Genomic DNA, 8,562 nt, shown 5'->3' with positions numbered 1-8,562 from the left:
TCTGATTTCCCTTGTTCTGGGGCTGAACACTGGATCCAGGATCCAGAGTGCAGAAAACAACCTTAGGTGGGGAATATTAACAACTTGGGTTTATGGGCCAGGCAGTCCAATCTTCGCTACCCGCTGATGATAGAAAATTAGCTGCTCAGCACCTGCAATCTAGAGCCTAATGAGAAGTTCTAGTTATTTCACTCAGAGGAAGGAAGTGATGAGGTGGTGGTGTTACCAAACCAAGTACCAAACCTCCTGGTGAGTTAAATAAGACTCTACACCAGTGGAAGTCCTCTCACAAAGTAAAGTGTATTTGCAGCAAATAGGAGGCCATGAGGAATCATTTCCAAAGTCATGGCATCCCGGAACAAAGGGAGGCAGGAACTTTTATTTCTGTTGGGGAATGAATTTTCAAAAGGGAGAGGCGGGTATTCCCTTGCACAGGCTCAGTTGGAGAACATGCTTCCACATAATGAGGCCTAAGCTCCTCCTGGAGAGATCTTTGCATTAAAAATAAGGCAAAGGTCATGGGTGTAGCTCTTGTGGTGAGGCTTGGACAGTTTCAGGATGGTTGGTGGTTACCTCTCCCTTGAGTTTCTCCTTGGTCAGTTTCAGGATGGCTGGTGGTTACATCTCCTTAATAGACAAAGGAAAAGAAACAACTTGGAAAAAACAGTTATTTGCTTCCAAACCCACCTATGGCTTTCTTGAGGCACCTAGTCGGTGACAGCGGTCCAGCACAACATGCACAGTGTCCAGCTTACTTGCACGGAAGCTGGTGCCTGCGTCCTTCATGCAGTTTTCCATGACAAGGGACAGGAGGGTGAAGCCCAGTGCCTTGACAAACTCATACCTGGAGGGCCCCTTCACACTGTAGTCTTGGAACACCCAGGATCTGTCCTCGATGGTGGCACAGCAGAGGGCAGTCATGCAGTGGCCAATAGTGCAGGTGGGCTCGCCCTCAGAGGGGAAGTGCTGTAGGATGCAGGCCAGGACAGCCAGGCCCAGGGACAGTTGGGAATCAGGAAGGTGGGATACGGGGCACCATAGATGGACTTGAACTTGGCGGGGCTGGCGTAGGCGTTGAGGCGCAAGTACTGTACCCAGGGCGCATTGCTTTCGTTCACATCTGTAAAGCCCATGGTCTTACTCCCCGGGCCTGGCCCCCTGCATGGTGAAGGCGGCGCTGGCCAGCGTGAAGCAGGGAGGAAGGACTGGGGCGCACACCTTGGGCGGCGCTGCTGGCTACAAGGAGGCAGGCGGGCCAGCTTCCGAACGGCTCAAACAGACGCCATCGTCCTCTGCCTGCAGCCGCTAAGAATACCAATAAAGAAATCGAAAATGATGAGAAAAGCCCAGAGAGAAACTAAGTGTGAATTTAGTCTTTCATCTTGGGGGAAGGAGAATCCCCAGTAAAAGCCATTTCGTTGTCCAGGCAATAAAAAGCAAGTTCCCTGGGTCTTTCAGACAACTTGCTCTTCCCACCGCAGCCAAGGTGGGACTTTATCCTGTAAGGGGCACAAGAAGACAAGGACAAAGAGAACACATGTTAAAAGGCAAAGACCAGAATTTGAGAGTGGAGGAAAGTGACTGAAAGAACTATAGCGGAAGCGGATGGTAGGGTGAGTAGAGTCAGACGAGAGGCTTCAATGAAGTAGGTGAAGAAATGCTTTTGGGGTTCCTGTGAGAGAGCTGAAAGGATTGATGAATGTATGCAGAGAGTGAGAAATGTTTAGTGTGTCAGAAGAAAGGCTATGTTATGATTATTTTTTCCCATCAGCTCCTTTCTATCTTCAGTTCTTTCTTGACCCAAGTTATGGATAAGGCTGAGAGGTGGAGACAGAAATGTATGGAGAGGCTGAGGCTGTAAAGCAGTAAACTGTAGTAACTGAGTGGGAGGAAATACACACAGCATGGGAACGAAACTGGGGTAGGAGATTGATGCTAGAGGGGTTTACATCTTGGGCAGTGACCAAGGATAGCGTATGAGCTATGGTGAGTTTAACTGGCCGAGTGTTTGGTAGTGTATTCCCAGTAGAATTTGCATCTCAAGACTCTCAGACCTGCAAAGGCAGAGGACTCAGGGCCAGGATATCCAGACTGGTGGCTAGACAGGTTACATTGGAATCACCAATTCATTGATTAAAAATGCTGTTTGAGGGCCAGCCCCAGTGGCCTAGTGGCTTAAGTTAGACATGCTTTGCTTCTGGCCTGGGTTCCTTCTGAGCACCGGCTTATACCGCTAGAGCAGCCATGCTGTGCTAGCGGCCCACATACTAAAAAAACAGGAATATTGGCATGGATGTTAGCTCAGGGTGAATCTTCCTCAACAACAACAACAACAAAATGCTGTTTGTAGGCTATGCTCGCAGGTTACTGAAGCAGAACCATTAGTGTTGAGAACAGAAAATGCACTTTAAAAGATATCTCAATGGATGTCACACTCCTGATAGCAAGTCACCCTCTTATATATCAAGATTTGAAAAAGTCTTCTCTAGATTCTGTCCTTTAGGCGGAGATTATCAGACCAAACTTTAGACACTGAGACAGACTACAGCATATTTATTACCAGGGTAGACTGACTTATTTACATTTAATTTCCTAGACACATGCATTTTAACTCAACACTCAAATGTAACTAGGCTTTATTTTGTTGTGTGTGCTTCTGATGCTCTGGGGCAAAATGAAACATTAAAAAAACTCAAAGTTTACGTAAATTTTTTTTTTTTTCCCTAGTTAAGGCTGTTAGATCATTGCTATGATTACCAAAGGATGGTAAAACTGAAGCTATGTAGGTTCTGAGTCACATTATTTTAGTTCACATTTGCGTGCAACCTATTTATAGGCTTTAGATATATGGAATCTTTAAGAAAATTATGTCTATGCTATTAATTTCAGCCTGGTTTGTTTTCCCAAATTATGTTTTTAATGAAAATGAACCATAGGGTCAGGTTGCCTAGAGTTTGCCTTAATTGGTGGTCATAGGGTCAGTAGTTATTTTTGTAATTGGTCATCAGCAACAAAGTAAAATTCAAAGAATATATTTAGAACACCAAGAGAAAAGAGAAGTAAAACATGCAAAAAGGAGAATGGTTTATGACAATTCTAAACGTTTATTTTAGATTTAAACATATAGTCTGTGCTTTTCTCCACTTAGACCTAGGCGGGTAGCTGCAAATTTATATTTATTTTAAGATAATTTTTTTATGAAAATCTGATATTAAATGTATTATATATTTGCTGATATGTCTAGATAATATTAACTCTTGTATTATTCATCACACTGGTGCCAATACTAAAGAACGATGAGGTTACATTGATAACCCTGAGTCAAGAGAAAAACTATTAATAAAATTCACCTTTTCTGATCCTGTTCTGGGTTCCCGTTTCACACCTCACTCTCGAGATTCTCCATGGATAGACAGACATTATGTTCAATCGTTTGAAATTGTTACGTTTTGAAGTTAAGGGTTGCAGAAGTACCAAAAGACATTTTCATCATACATCTGAACAACACAAACACTGAGGGATAAACAATCAAATAATATCTCAAAACATCCTGATTTTTAAAAACTTAATATTATGACGTGAAATGAATATTAAAAATTATATATTTAAAAAAGTACTTTCATGTTTATATTTTAGACTATATCTGTAATTCGGCAGTAAAATCCAGAACTATGAATGGAAACATAATTTTCAATTGAACATAGACCATCTACATGAGTGTTCTAATTTTACCTAATATATGACAGAAAAATGAGACACTGAATCACGTCACCACATAGACTTCATCTAAGTTTTAAACAGAAAGTTAAGGAGTTATAATAAATGACATCCAAGTTAAAGTTTGGGTCGTTTATTTTATTATTCGGAAAACAAGTGTATATCTGAGTAAATGGGTAAGATTTTTTAAAAAACTAATTTATACCATGGTTTTGCTTTTTATTTCAGTGGTTGGTTGTGTTTTTCAGACTCACTCAAGGGAAGTGAGTTTCTTAGTCCAAGATGGATGGGCAAAATTGATCTTCAACAAGTACATGTGGATACCGAGTATTAAATTCTGGAAGTATTTCCATGGGTGTTGTTAATAGTCACTAATACAAATGCCCTGGGTGCCTCCCTCCTGCCCAGTTTTCCCAGGACTCCCTGGACCTCCCCATATTCCATCAAATAGAGGGCTCTTACAGGGCTCTGGCACTGCAGGTGACTTGTAGGACTCTGCACCTTATTGTGACCCTCCTATATCTGACAGGTCAGTCTTCCTGTCCTATGATTGTAAACATTCGTCACACTGGGATTGGGGACTGAAGGGTAACTGGTATTGTGTGTTGAATAAGGGCAAGTGGCCTCTGGTTAGGAAAGAAAAGTTTAGCTTCCCTGAGACTAAGATGGGAAGTTTTGGATTTGGGAAATTTGAGCCCCATTCTCATGGTACAACTGTGTGTTTTGTGTAAGAAGGCTGGGTATACGGCAAAATACCTCCTAGGCCACACTTTTTTTTACTAGAGTAAAAGTGTGTCCAAATTTCAAATATGCAAAGGCAATATTATACCTTTATTGTCTATCAATCTTATCTAATCAGTTTCCCAGTTTTATTTATATCATAACATACTGTTCCCTCTCTTCCTTCTCTTGTCTGCATTTTTTTTAATAAATTCACTAGTGCCAATAAATAGTCTTTAAAAATACTGGTTTCATTGATTATGCATAACAATTCATTTAACCACTCATTTATTTATTTACCGGACATTTAGATATTTTTCCAACACTATAGGGACATTCTGGAATATAAATCCCTTTCAGTTTCTATAAACAACTTTTAAAATCAATTGTAAAATGGAAGATTGAACCAAGAAAAGTATACCTAGCTCAAGATTATTTGTATACCACGTGTAACTGCTTTTCAGAAGGTTATGTTTTAGAACCCTAGCATCTGCATGTAAGAGTATGCGTTTTATCATGTCTTCTGTAGCAAAGAGTATCTTCGTGAAAACAACAAAAAAGAGTCTCTTAAAAAAATTATCTTTACTTTGCCCTACTTTTGAATGATTCTAATACTGGCAACCTAATACTAGGTTGAATGCTTCATGTTTGCTAACAATTTGCATTTCTGTTCAGATTATCATTGAACCATGCTCTCTGCCTGTTTTTCTATGTCAAAGCTTTTTGTTGTTTTTTTTTTTTGAGTTTAAATAAATAGAAGTTAAGTATAAAAACACTTTGTTATATTTGAGACAAACACACGTGATTTTTTTACATCCAACTCTTGAGCATTATGGAAGATGATGTGCTTTCTTACATTCTATGAAGAATTTAAAATATGGATGAAGACAAAAATCCTTCTTTCTCCTTGTCTGTTCACGTACTAAATGGCATGGCACCATCTTTCCTTGGAGGGCAGCACGTCCACAGGAAATCAGGAAGATTTGTAGTGATATTCCTAGTTTTCAAAGGTATATAAATTTGCGTCTCATTATGGCCTTTAATAAGCATTTCAATTGGAAGTGAAAGAATCTATAACCCACAATCTTGCCTGAAATTTGATTTACTTAATTTAAATGATATGTGGAGGGGAAACTCTGAAGTATATTAGAGATTAAATATGATACCAAGAGGTAGAAAACTAAAAATAAATTGTAAAATGCAGTTTTATCATTCAGTTATTTTTGTGATAATTCAAACAGAAGATGTATTTTGGAAACTATTATATCTTAATAAGAATTTTAAAAATAAATATGTACTTGTGGATTATTATTTTAAATAAAAAGGCTATAATAGAACATATTTAATGGCTATTTTTTCTATAAAGCCAAATATATGCAGCTCCACAGGTTACATACATCTGTACATTGATCATTTTTAAAATTATCAGTTAAATTAAATTACTAGTTTTAAAACTTTATAATTCAACTTTTAGTAATCCACCTAAGACAAATATGAAGTTTTCTCCCCAAATTTGTATTTTTGGGGGAATTTTGTAAAGGTTCTACTCTATTCATGTTAAAATCTGATGCTGTTAGAACATTTATCTTTAGTTTACACTTTATGAAACCTTGATATGTTTCCAAATTTCTCCATATATTGCATATAGCACTACTGAGAAGTATTGATACACAGCGCCTCCATTCATTTTATAAATATTTATTAGGTAGCTTTTATTATGTATGTTATCTTTTCTCAATTTTATGAATTCAAATGATAGATCTTTAGAATTCAAAAATGTTCACTTTAGAATTTATGTGATATGATTGTACACTATGTACACACACACATTTGTGATAATTTCAGTTATTTTGAAAATTAGTCTGTGGCATTATGTTTATATTATCAGTAACTAGGATACACTGGGAAAAATGGAGCAATTATTAACAAAAACTCAAGAGACCCATTTCCAGGCTTTCCACTTAGTAGCTATGACCTTGATTTCTCATTAACCATTCAGAAGCTGTAGTTGCTTAATCTGGGGGCTGCGTTTTTCTCATTTAAAATAGTTAAAAAAGTTTCAGATTAAGTAATCTCCAAATTATCTGAATTATTTGATACTTGTTGTCTGCATGAATCATTTGGAGTCAGAGCCAGCAGGAATCACTGTGAGTATCTTATCCCCTTTTTTATTCTTAGTGCATTTGATCAGATAAAAGGTACATTTTATAGTTTCAGAGAGAGAAACAAATCAATGTCTACCACCTCCACAGATGTTTACAGACACAAAAATCAGAGTTTAGATGAAACACAACTGTCCTCCTGCCCTCTCCAGTTGGAGAAGAAAAAGGAGAAAAACAGGAGTTCTAACAGAGGGAGAAGTAAAGGCTTTGCTACCATTTCAAGCAGGATTATTTCGTCCGTGATTCAGAGAAACTGACTAGAAGTAGAAAGTCTAGAAAATGGGCCTTCTGACTTTTAGTCAGATACTGGTCCACTTTGGCAGTGTACCACAGTTACTCCTAGTATAAACATGATTTGATAGTCTCAATTTAAAATGATTACTCAAGCTTTCTTCCTTTTATGTTAGGCTGAGTCTCGAAGATAGTGAAGTAGTTGTAAATGTCTACAGAGTCTTGTTTTATCCAGTAAGGCTCAAACAAGTCACCTGAGTACTTCAGCTGGGTTGACGATTTCAAGAATTAGGAAGTTGAGGCAGAAAAGTAAAGGGACTTGGACAGTGTTGCAGAAATCATGCATGTCAGAGCTTTATTCAAACCTAGGCCTTCCTAACTCAAGAACCTATATTCTTAACACTGTATTAAGTTGGGTTCATTGATAGATATGCATCATAATAGAAGTTATTTTTATCATTATTTTCATGATCTTGATGATTGTTAGATATGCCAGAAATACCTGAGGCTGTATCTGGATCCCTGAGTTTGCTGTAGTCCCTAATTCCTAGACCCCTTTCTCCAGTTACCTCCACGCATATCTACTTTACGCTGGGATTTTCTTGATTGAACTACAGAAGGAGGATTCTTTTTTTCCTTGAGTTATTCCCCAGAATTTCTATTTTTATTCCCTTTTTATTTTTAATAAGGTAAACGTATTGCACGCCCAGCCAGTGACTTAACATAAGCTGTACCTTTCAACACCAGTGATCCGGAAAATAAGTACTTATTTAAGAGGTAGCTATAGATTTATTTCCTTGCTCTTTATTGAAAAATGAAATTTTATGTATTTTCAATCTTGTTAGTTTTCTATTGAACTGAATTCCAATACCACTTCTTGAGTAACAATTAGGTTTTTATTTTAGTTACGTCACATCCTCACCATCATTAAAATATGACTTAATTTGGGGGCTGGCCTGGTGGCATCATGGTTAAGTTCACGTGCTCCACTTCAGAGGCTTGGGTTCGCGGGTTGGGATCCTGGGCGGGCACTCAAACATCGCTTATCAAGCTGTGCTGTGGCAGCGTCCCATATACAAAATAGAGGAAGATTGGCACGATGTTAGCTCAGGGACAATCTTCCTCACCAAAAAGAAAAAAAAAAAAGACCTAATTTGAGAATCTCTAATGCTATTTTTTGGCTCACAGATTCATTATTCTTCATAATTTAATTAATTGACAGGTAAATCACCTCTACCATCAGATTGTCCAAGTTTGAATTTTCACTCCAGTTACGTATTAGGAAGCTGACATTATCTGCTTCCCATGTCTAAGCCCTAGTTTCCTCATCTAGAAAACGATGATAATAATGATACCGTCCTTACAGTGGCATAAAAATAAAAATGACAATGTAAAAAATAGAGATTTTTTTGTTATTTTTGACAGACAATGCTTAGTAAATATTGGCTTTTTGCTATTAAACAGACATTTCAAAATTAATTTAATTGGAAGTTTATACTGTCAAATGTGAGGGCAATTTCTTAAAGTATTATTTAGCCCTGGAAAATAAGGCATCTTCTTTATCTTATGCCACTATTGCTGTGAGATGTCCTTATGAGTGACTTTCTCCTAGTAGCAGTTTGCATGAAGCGTTTCTTGACTCTAATTTGCTCTGAAAGATTCATGTGGTTTTTAAAAGTTCCTGTGAGCAACTTTGCAACTGAAATTGAAAATTCAACTGACCATGTGTCAT

The 8,562-nt window shown here is 37.8% G+C and overlaps 1 pseudogene; it reads right to left on the bottom strand.

Moving 5' to 3' along the window:
- Window positions 1–687: 687 nt before the first annotated feature.
- Window positions 688–8,562, bottom strand: LOC131409783 (glutamine amidotransferase-like class 1 domain-containing protein 1; annotated as a pseudogene).

The sequence above is a fragment of the Diceros bicornis genome, chromosome 1, assembly GCF_020826845.1.
Source record: "Diceros bicornis minor isolate mBicDic1 chromosome 1, mDicBic1.mat.cur, whole genome shotgun sequence".
NCBI classification, from domain to species: Eukaryota; Metazoa; Chordata; class Mammalia; order Perissodactyla; family Rhinocerotidae; genus Diceros; species Diceros bicornis.
Note: the sequence above shows the minus strand (reverse complement) of the source record. Positions and strands in the feature narration are given on the sequence as shown.